The sequence below is a fragment of the Salvelinus sp. IW2-2015 genome, linkage group LG14 (assembly GCF_002910315.2).
Source record: "Salvelinus sp. IW2-2015 linkage group LG14, ASM291031v2, whole genome shotgun sequence".
NCBI lineage: Eukaryota > Metazoa > Chordata > Actinopteri > Salmoniformes > Salmonidae > Salvelinus > Salvelinus sp. IW2-2015.
Window position 1 is genome coordinate 5,352,661 of NC_036854.1, and position 11,019 is coordinate 5,363,679.

Below are 11,019 nucleotides of genomic sequence, written 5' to 3' on the forward strand. Positions count from 1 at the left end.
CCCCACCAAAGAGAGCGATGATAAGTGTTTCAGTTTTCAGAGATTTTTGTAGTTCGTTCCAGTCATTGGCAGCAGAGAACTGGAAGGAGAGGCGGCAAAGGAAGAATTGGTTTTGGGGGTGACCAGAGAGATAAACCTGCTGGAGCGCGTGCTACAGGTAGGTGTTGCTATGGTGACCAGCGAGCTGAGATAAGGGGGGACTTTACCTAGCAGGGTCTTGTAGATGACCTGGAACCAGTGGGGTTTGGCGACGAGTATGAAGCGAGGGCCAGCCAACGAGAGTGGTACAGGTCGCAGTGGTGGGTAGTATATGGGGCTTTGGTGACAAAACGGATGGCACTGCAGACTGCATCCAATTTATTGAGTAGGGTTTTGGAGGCTATTTTGTAAATGACATGACCGAAGTCGAGGATTGGTAGGATGGTCAGTTTTTACAAGGGTATGTTTGGCAGCATGAGTGAAGGATGCTTTGTTGCGGAATAGGAAGCCAATTCTAGATTTAACTTTGGATTGGAGATGTTTGATGTGAGTCTGGAAGGAGAGTTTACAGTCTAACCAGACACCTAGGTATTTGTAGTTGTCCACATATTCCAAGTCAGAGCCGTCCAGAGTAGTGATGTTGGACAGGCGGGCAGTGTGCAGGCAGCGATCGGTTGAAGAGCATGCATTTAGTTTTACTTGTATTTAAGAGCATATTGGAGGCCACGGAAGGAGAGTTGTATGGCATTGAAGCTCGCCTGGAGGGTTGTTAACACAGTGTCAAAAGAAGGGGCCAGAAGTATACAGAATAGTGTCGTCTGCGTAGAGGTGGATCAGAGAAATCACCAGCAGGCAAGAGCGACATCATTGATGTATCACAGAGAAGAGAGTCGGTCCAAGAATTTGAACCCTGTGGCACCCCACTGGAGACTGCCAGAGGCCCCGGACAACAGACCCTCCGATTTGACACACTGAACTCGATCAGAAAAGTAGTTGGTGAACCAGGCGAGGCAATCATTTAGAGAAACCAAGGCTGTCGAGTCTGCCGATGAGGATGTGGTGATTGATCAGAGTCAAACAGCCTTGGCCAGGTCAATGAATACGGCTGCACAGTATTGTTTCCTATCGATGGCGGTTAAGATATCGTTTATGACTTGAGCGTGGCTGAGGTGCACCCATGACCAGCTCTGAAACCAGATTGCATAGCGGAGAAGGTATGGTGGGATTCGAAATCGGTCGGTAATCTGTTGTTGACTGTGGCTTTCGAAGACCTTAGAAAGGCAGGGTAGGATATATATAGGTCTGTAGCTGTTTAGGGTCACAGAGTGTCCCCCCTTTGAAGAGGGGATAACCGCAGCTGCTTTCCAATCTTTGGGAATCTCAGACGACACGAAAGAAGAGGTTGAAAAGCCTAGTAATAGGGGTGGCAACAATTTCAGCAGATAGTTTTAGAAAGAAAGGGTCCAGATTATCTAGCCGGCTGATTTGTAAGGGTCCAGATTTTGCAGCTCTTTTAGAACATCAGCTGACTGTATTTGGGAGAAAGAGAAATGGGGAAGGCTGGCGAGTAGCAGAGGGGAGGGCAGTCTGTTGTCCGGGGTAGGGGTAGCCAGGTGGAAAGCATGGCCAGCCCGTAGAAAAATGCTTATTGAAATTCTCAATTAAGTGGAATTTGTCGGTGGTGACAGTGTTTCCTATCTTCAGAGCAGTTGGAAGCTGGGGAGGAGGTGTTCTTATTCTCCATGGCCTTTACAGTGTCCAGAACTTTTTTGAAATTTGTGTTGCAGGACAGCAAATTTTCTGCTTGAAAAAGCTAGCCTTGGCTTTTCTAACTGCCTGTGTATACTGTTTTCTAGCTTCCTGAAAAGTTGCATATCACGGGGGCTGTTCGATGCTAATGCAGAACGCCATAAGATGTTTTTCTGTTGGTTAAGGGCAGTCAGGTCAGGAGAGAGACCAGGGCTATATCTGTTCCGGTTCTAAATTTCTTGAATGGGCATGCTTATTCAAGATGGTGAGGAAGGCATTTTTTTTAAATGTCCAGGCATCCTCTTACTGACGGGATGAGATCAATATCCTTCCAGGATTACCTCGGCCAGGTCGATTAGAAAGGCCTGCTCGCTGAAGTGTTTCAGGGAGCGTTTGACAGTGATGAGTGGAGGTCGTTTGACCGCTGACCCATTACGGATGCAGGCAATGAGGCAGTGATCGCTGAGATCTTGGTTGAAAACACAGGCAGAGGTGTATTTGGAGGGCAAGTTTGTTAGGATGATATCTATGAGGGTACCCGTGTTTACGGAATTGGGGTGTACCTGGTAGGTTCATTGATAATTTTGTGTGAGATTGAGGGATCAAGCTTAGATTGTAGGGTGCTGGGGTGTTAAGCATGTCAAATTAGGTCGCCTAGCAGCACGAGCTCTGAAGATAGATGGGGGCAATCAGTTCACATATAGTGTCGAGCACAGCTGGGGGCAGAGGGTGGTCTATAGCAGGCGGCAACGGTGAGAGACTTGTTTTTAGAGAGGTGGATTTTTAAAGTAGAAGTTCAAATTGTTGGGAACAGACCTGGATAGTAAAACAGAACTCTGCAGGCAATCTTTGCAATAGATTGCAACACCGCCCCTTTGCCGTTCTATCTTGTCTGAAAATCTTGTAGTTGGGGATGAAAATGTCAGAATTTTTGGTGTCTTCTAAGCCAGGATTCAGACACGGCTAAAACATCCGGGTTGGCAGAGTGTGCTAAAGCAGTGAACAAAACAAACTTAGGGAGGAGGCTTCTAATGTTAACATGCATGAAGCCAAGGCTATTACGGTTACAGAAGTCATCAAAAGAGAGCGCCTGGGGAAAGGAGTGGAGCTAGGTACTGCAGGGCCTGGATTCACCTTACATCACAGAGGAACAGAGGAGGTAAGGATAAGGGTACGGCTAAAAGCTATGAGAATTGGTCGTCTAGAACTTCTAGAGCAGAGAGTAAAAGGAAGTTTCTGGGGGCGATAAAAATAGCTTAAGGAATAATGTACAGACAAAGGTATGGTAGGATGTGAATACAGTGGAGGTAAACCTAGGTATTGAGTGATGATGAGAGAGATATTGTCTCTAGAAACATAATTGAAACCAGGTGATGTCATCGCATATGTGGGTGGGGAACTGAGAGGTTGGATATGGTATAGTGAGCAGGGCTAGAGGCTCTACAGTGAAAAAGCCAATAAACACTAACCAGAACAGCAATGGACAAGGCATATTTAACATTAAGGAGAGGCATGCTTAATCGAGTGATCAATAAGGGTCCAGTGAGTAGAGGTTGGTTGGGTCACGGCGATCCAGACAGCTGGCCGGGTAGATGGCTATCGTAGCAAGATAGCATAGGATGGAGGTCTATTTGTAGATACCTCGTGCGTTTCCGTCGGTAGGTTAGTGGGGTTCCGTGTGGTAGAGGGGATCAATCCAAATTGGCAAAATAGATATAGTGACCCAAGAAAAAATAAAATAATATAATAATAATAATTGTCCGATATACTTATTCAGATGCAGCCGATAAGACAGCTAACGGTTAGCGGGCCCCAGATGAGCGTTCAGGTAACGTCGGGACGGAGGTGCCAGTTGATAACTCCCTCGGGCAGATAACGTCGGCAGTCAGTCGTGAAGGCCCGGTGGGCTCCGTATCGGCAGCAAAAAAAAAAAAAAAAAAACGGGTCCGGATAGGTGACTGTAGCCCAGGAATGGCTGATGGAACTCCTCAGCTGGCTAGCTCCGGAATGATTTGAGTTTGCTCCGGGATCGACGTAAGCCAATAGTCACACGGTTTGCAGCTAGCTAGCTGCGAAATCAAGGTGCAAATGTCCGAGCCTGCGCGGCTGAAATCCGGGGAAACTGAGAGAAAAAAAGTCCCGGAATGCTCCGGTCCGAGTCGCGTTGCACAAAAGTGCCGGTAGATTATCGAGCTAAAGGAATAGCTGATGACCACAAAACGTGGGCAGCTGAAACACCAACGCTAGCCAGCAAACCGGCTAATTTCTGGGCAGCTACAGATTAGCTTCTGGCTAGCTATCGGATAGCTTCTGGTTAGCTTTCTGGCTAGCTTCTGAATTAGCCCCTGGCTAGCTTCGACGGTGGATTTTCAGATTTGAGGTAAATAATACTTTTTTGTAATTGGTGAAGCGGGTTGCAGGAAAGCTTTTGCAGGAAAGCTTTTGTAGTTGAGTTCTTGGATAATAAAATATATAAAAGATATGCGAAGAAAGGTGTAAATATATATATATACAGGACACGACAATACGAAACAGAAATGACGTCTGAACTGCTAAGCCATCTTGGAATTCTCTCACTGAAATGGCTCTCCATCATGTGATCAGGTCTTTCTCACAAGCTACAAGTGAAGACAGACACACCGGGGACTCAACTGCATGCGTCCAATTCCGAGGTGCATATTGAAGATATTGGAAAAACTGTCCACATTTACTTTTTGTCAGCCAACAAGATGAGTAGGCCTAACGAACAGCAAAAAATCACTAGCCTATGTCAATCTAACATCCTCCATAGTAAAAAAGACGACTTATTCTATTCTGTGCAAGAAATAAATATTTCAAACATAGTCTGGGACAGTTGTGGAATGGAATAGATCCCAAATGAATGCAACCACTAGCATCCCAAAAACGTTTAAGCAATGAGGCTGACACAACAGATCAGAACGTTTAGCTTAAAAATGTTGATAATCTATTTGACTATATCTTCACATTATAAGCGCCGCATTACGCACATGGCAGTAGGCTATAAGTGGAAATGTTCCATTAGCTAGAAAACACCATTATCGAAAGTGACTGCAAATGTGATTATGCATGTAATGCTTTTATTATAAAGTTGCATTTTTATGGTGAAAAGGATCTTCCCAAAACTCACGTGAAACTCCATGTGCTGTGTATGTATGCCAGTTAGGCTTTACACCTGTTGGAAAGTGGATTAATGTGCTTAATTTTAAGAAGTTATTTGGCCACTAGTTGTGATAGAAACATTATCAAAACATATAGGCCTATGGCCTAGAATGCACGAGGTGTGTGACCTTGATTTGAAAAAGTCGCAAAAAAAGGCATGTGTTTCTTGCCTTATTGCACACAAGCTGGGCATCATTCACAAGTGATAATATATCATTCACATGTGATAGGCTAATATTGTCTATTCTTGATTTATTCTTGTCTTTACATATACTAAATAATATATGTGAAATTAGTTTTGATTTAGAATGGACCATTATCTGTCTCGAAACAGGGGCAGTGGGAAAAAGTACATGTCATCTGTATGCACTTAAATAGAGAATGGAGGACGCTTTTACTGTGGTTCATGTTCATGCCAGCCAGGTAGGCTATACTCCTGTTGTAAAGAGAAGCAATGTGCTTAATATTAGGAACGTTGAGAAATAAATATAGTAAGCCTAGCCTATAGAAAGCAGAGTGATGGCCTCCTCTTTTTAATAGAGGCCATCACTCTGTTTTCTCACGCAATTGCATCGCCTATAGAAATTATGCAAAACATAAGCTCATGGGCTCGCATTAAATATTTGATTACATTTGCAATGATGTGAGAGTGATTAGAGGGACAATAGAGTGCTGAGTACCAGACAGTTAGCAAGTTTGGTAGGCTACTAATGACCATCAGCAGCATCAGCGCTTGGAGAAGCCTAATTTACGTAACTAAACTGTCATGTGGAATTTGACTGCCATCATGACTCGTGACCGCCGGTGTGGCAGTATTAAGGTCACTGTAACAGCCCTAGTTACAACTACAAACTTTCTCGGTAAATATCAGGTCAACAAGCTGAAATAGGATTGTAAAATAAAAGTGTTACCAAAAAGGACAACAATCCCCAAAATTACTGTACTAATGTTAAACATTAACCTATCGCTATACATGTTCATACATGGAATTTTTAATTGCACTTACCCCCAAGAAGAACCCTGACACACTGGTCTTGGCCATAATATGCAGCCTCGTGCAGCGGGATCCATCCATACTTGTCAGGCCACAGTATGTTATTCGCATTGTTTTTAGCCATAGTAACCGTAGTCACATCTCCATTCAGGATGGCTTGCACAATAGTGTCCTGTTCCCTAATAGGCAAACATACCCATCATCATCCACTTGCTTTTTTTCTCTAGCCCACATGTACAATACAAGACATTAAGCAGAAATCCAGATCATTCTCAAACTCAGTAACTCTGTCAGTGATTCCTTTTTTTAATTAGGTAACTTTGAGTTATGGATAGTGGATTAAAACAAAATACACTCATCCTTAGTTAGGGTTTATGGTGTTGGAAAAACATTGGTTACCTTAAAAGGGTAATTCCACCACTTTATCTCAAGCACAATAGCACAATAGCACTGTCTACGCGCTGTGGTTAAAAGATAAGATAAAAAAGTGAAATTTGATGTCATCAAAACTAAAAACGTTTTTAAAAGCAGTGATTTGTAAACACTACTAGAATGGTGGTGACACGGTGAGCAGGAGAAGGCCCTCCCATGGCTAGAATCTTGTTGCAGATTTAGAAAATCATTGTTATTATTATTCAGTTATTATTATTCAGTTGTATTTGCCATTTTCTTATCTTGAAAAGTGAAAGTGGTGGAATTTCCCTTTAAGCAGATCATTCCCAGCAGGTTTGTATCCTATGAGGTGGAAAAATAACATACAATAAATGCCATCACATATTAATACAAACATCATTACATATCCTAAAGTGTTCATGTCTTGGTGTGAAGGGAAGATGTGTTGCTAAGATACCCTTTGTGAAAGAAGACACTTACTCCTCTGTCTCCAGCACGTACTGAATGGAGCCGTCGCCTCTGTGCTATGCCAGCATGCGCTTTCCATTGCCTGTGACAAAATGAGTCACCACAACGTCGTCACATTTCCTTCTTTCTTCACATTTACTTCTCCTGCTACAATAACAGTGAGATATACTCAGTTGACAGTCACAGCTGACTGCTGCAAATGTGTACGTAAAATGACCTAAACTAATACAGTGGGACCCTAAGCTCATTGGATATTGTGTGTTTCTTCAAAGTGAAATGTTTGATTCTCATTGCTGACATGCTTACTATGAAAAGCTCTGTATCAATCACTACAGTACACACATCTAAAATACCTGTCTTCAATTCTAGTTCATATCGCCACTATAATGTTCCTCTGAAAGCTTTTTCTTAGGGGTAGGCTTGAGACATGTGCATATCCAACTTGCACAGTTGCAGGACACTCAAAAGTTAGTTTAATAAAATAAAAAAACTTGTACCATGCTACAGGTTTTCGCGACAAACTATCGCTAGGAGATGCTAGAGCAACGTGTTGCACAAGCACTCGCAATGCAGCAATTGTCCTGCCAATACCGTAACATGACCTAGTAAACCTTATAAAACCTGCAATCTTGCATCCAACTCAGCACGGAGACTTGTTTTCATCAGTGTTGCTATTTTTCAACCTTGGTGACATGTGAACTTCAGACCATGCTACTTGGATGTATTCCCAAAAAGCCTGTTGGGCAAGGGATCAGTATCATGAGATTTGATGGGACAGGTGTTTGGCACGTGGCCCACTGGAATCAATCAGACCAGACTGTAAACAAGGTGTTGTATGTCAACAAACGATACTCTAGGCGTCTCGGTTTTCCAGCTAGCAGTAAGCGGGTAAATAGTTTAGTCACGTTAGCTAAGCAGACGTAAACACCTCACAAGTCAAGTCATTCGTTTGACAAAACAGTCACTCTCATGCATATCTGCAACCTACATATGATATCGAATGGCAAAACCCACAAACGTAAGGTTATATGATTCGGAAAACATTTGCATTGATGGAGTCTGTACAGTGACACATAGACGCATATGACTGACTAGAGCAACATAATAATCAGAGAACACTTTCCTTGACCATGTCTTGACTGGCAACACTTTTTATTACGTTGTCCTTGTGCTATGTAGTGACTTGATAAGTAACAAGAATTTCGCTACACTCGCAATAACATCTGCTAACAATGTGTATGTGACCAATACAATTTGATTTGGAACTACTTTGTAATGACCAGATAATTACTGTTGTACACTGTAACTACAGATATGTTATGTAATAAGGACAGTTATAGTGCAGCATGTCATTTTGACATGACATTGGAATTGTATGTAACTATCCATAGCCTACATCTTAATATAAATGGTGTCCCAAAACCCAAAGTGGATAATGAAAAAGAATGAAGGCTCTTTTCAGTTGGCACATACGCGTCAGTTGGGTTGGCAGTAGGCGGCCAATGTCTTGGTTCCTGCCTTAGTGGGTTTGGCCTGGTTGGGGATGGATTTGTCCTATACTGGACTGTTCTTCTGCCTAGAGCTGTTGGGGTGTTGCTGGCTTCACCCGGTGAAGTGGCATTGTGGGCATCACTGAGGCTGCGTTCGATAGCCAGCAGAATCAGCTCGTCATCTGACAGGTTGTTGTAGAGACTGTAGTCATCAAACCCCAGGTTGTGGCCCGGCGTGGAACCAGGGATAGATATGCTGGCAACTGCCATGTTGGATCTGGAGAGAAAGAGAGGATACAGTGTATCAGTTATGTATGATGCATTATGTCCACCATGTTGGATCTTGAGAGACCCATTCCTAATCAATATACACCAGGGGTGGCCAAGCCTGGTCCGGGCGGGTGCTGTAACATCTTCCGTCTAGAGACCATGATTAAAGAGATAGTTCACCCAAATTACAAAATTACATATTGGTCTTGATTGTTCAGCTAAATGAATTTACTTTAAGATGATTTGGACTTGACGTGCGAAAATCTTATTATCGGGGATATTGACTTGCATTGGTCTTGTACCAGAAATGCAAAAAACGTATAACGTGTAGACAGTGCCCATGTCTTTCAAAAAAAGTTACCAAGTATCACTGTATTACCGTGTCCATACTGCTTACAGTGTAGGAAAATCAAATGTAATTGGGGTGAGATTTCCCTTTAATTTGGACTGGAACATACTACATCATCCCCCTAAGTCCAATGTAGTACATATATTAGATAGGGTGGTTCCCAATACCCATTTCTGCTGACGGGGTTTTGACCTGTTCACTACTTCACAAAAATCTAAAAGCATTGGATTGATGGAGGTATGGTTTAGAGGGAGTTTCCACCATATTTTTTTCCACTCGGCTTTTCCTTTCAAATCAGTGAAAGGAAGTGATCAAGTGCACACTTTGGGAGAAAGGAGAGATATTTGGGACGTACTGTAGCCAGAGACTAGGGGATTGATTCAATTGAACCTGCAATGTGGCATTTATGAAGCAGTCCCACGGTCATCAAATTCTAGAATGGTTTTGAGTAAAGTAAAGGAACATATGTGCAAGTGGGCTTGTCAATTAAGGTGAACTCCCTCCTAAGACAAACGTACCATGCAAATGGATGACTTGAAGGAAAAACTTTTATTGAATGGGTTTATTTAGGTTGGGTGAGGCTGGGATTATGTTAGGATTGGATAATGAAATTATGATATGCTCCCCTTGAAATAGTGTTCAAATTTCACATTCAAATCATTAAAGTGATTTGTAAATAACCAAGGGTTGGAAACGGTTCAGGGAACAGATCCGAAAACCAGATTTTTTTTCTTCATGGAACAGAATTAGAACCACAAACGAAAGTGATCTAAACTGTTCCGGAACATAACCGTTATTTTAAAAGTATGGGAACCGGTTAAAAACATTATTTTACATAGTAGGCATTTCTTTCCTGTCCGACAAAAAACATGACAAAGCGCCTATACAAAGCCCTCACTCTGTCACTCAGAAACTTATTCCAGTGTCTGCTTGCCTACTAGCTGAAAATCTATGCCAGTGTCTGTGTGTAGGCAATCTGCCCTCCCCCTCGGAAGACTAGTTTAGTGGCCTACTGACGTTACAAGCGTGATTCAGAAATTAGGGAGACAGATTTTTCATTCGAAAATAATGGATTTAACTTTTAAATACTACTTAAGGATACTATAGTTGTCACATTATCACGATTTATTAACTAGAAAAAAGTAAGACGTGTGTTTATTTTAATTCTCGTGCTGCAAGAATTGCTCCATCTTTCTGATGGTCAAAGACATTAAAAGTTCCTTCATATAAGCCGCTCCTTCGTCGATATATATCTGTGAGCATAATTCAGATGATACATGTCATAACAACAAGATGCCCACCACGTCAAACCAAGCCTCCTCCACTCTCTTTCAGTCGCATCTCGCACCCTACACTCATCTGTCCAATGCCTTTAAATAGCTTGCCTGATCCATAGCAAGCTGCTCTTTCCGCAGTGATTGGTGGAGTAATTTAATGTCGCTAAATGTAAAAACAAATCCATCTCAGAGGTTTAAAAAGGAACAGAAAGGTCCATGTAGGATTTTTTTTTCACAACAACAACAAAAGTGCACCAAAGTTGTCAAATAACAATGTAAATGAAAATATGTCTTACCTTTCTTACAATTTTCCAAAGGCAAAAAGAGTGTCAATGTTTCGCTCTCCGATTAAACTCCCCCACTCCTCTGTCAGTAGATGTTTCGAGACAGGGCTTCCGATCCAGCCGTCTGGAATATTTCTGGGAGCTTCACATGATATCCATAGGGTAGTGGGCCAACTTTTCCTCTCCCCCGTTCATAGCTCAGAATACTCCTGAGGGGGAGCTGTCCTAGATAGCACTGAACAACAAAACAAATAGCTGGAACTCTTGGGAGTAACAGCGAGGAATCCCAAAACATGGTGAGTATCTTACTAATCAGAAAATGTGTTAATCATACAATATGTGCATATTACAATAGAGTGATATTGACTGACTGTGTTCAATGGAAACTGTGAGTTGTCCCAAGTACAGTGTTCAGGCTTGTAATCCTCCTGGGTCAGACAGACTCTTGCTGCGTCTGTGTCAGGTTTGGTTGTGGCGAGTTGGTGTTCCTTGTTCCTTATGTTGAGAGGTCTGGTATTGTGTTGTGTTACAATCAATGTAATGGAAAGAGGTGTTTATTGCGGATGCCTGTTTCTTATTTTTAGAC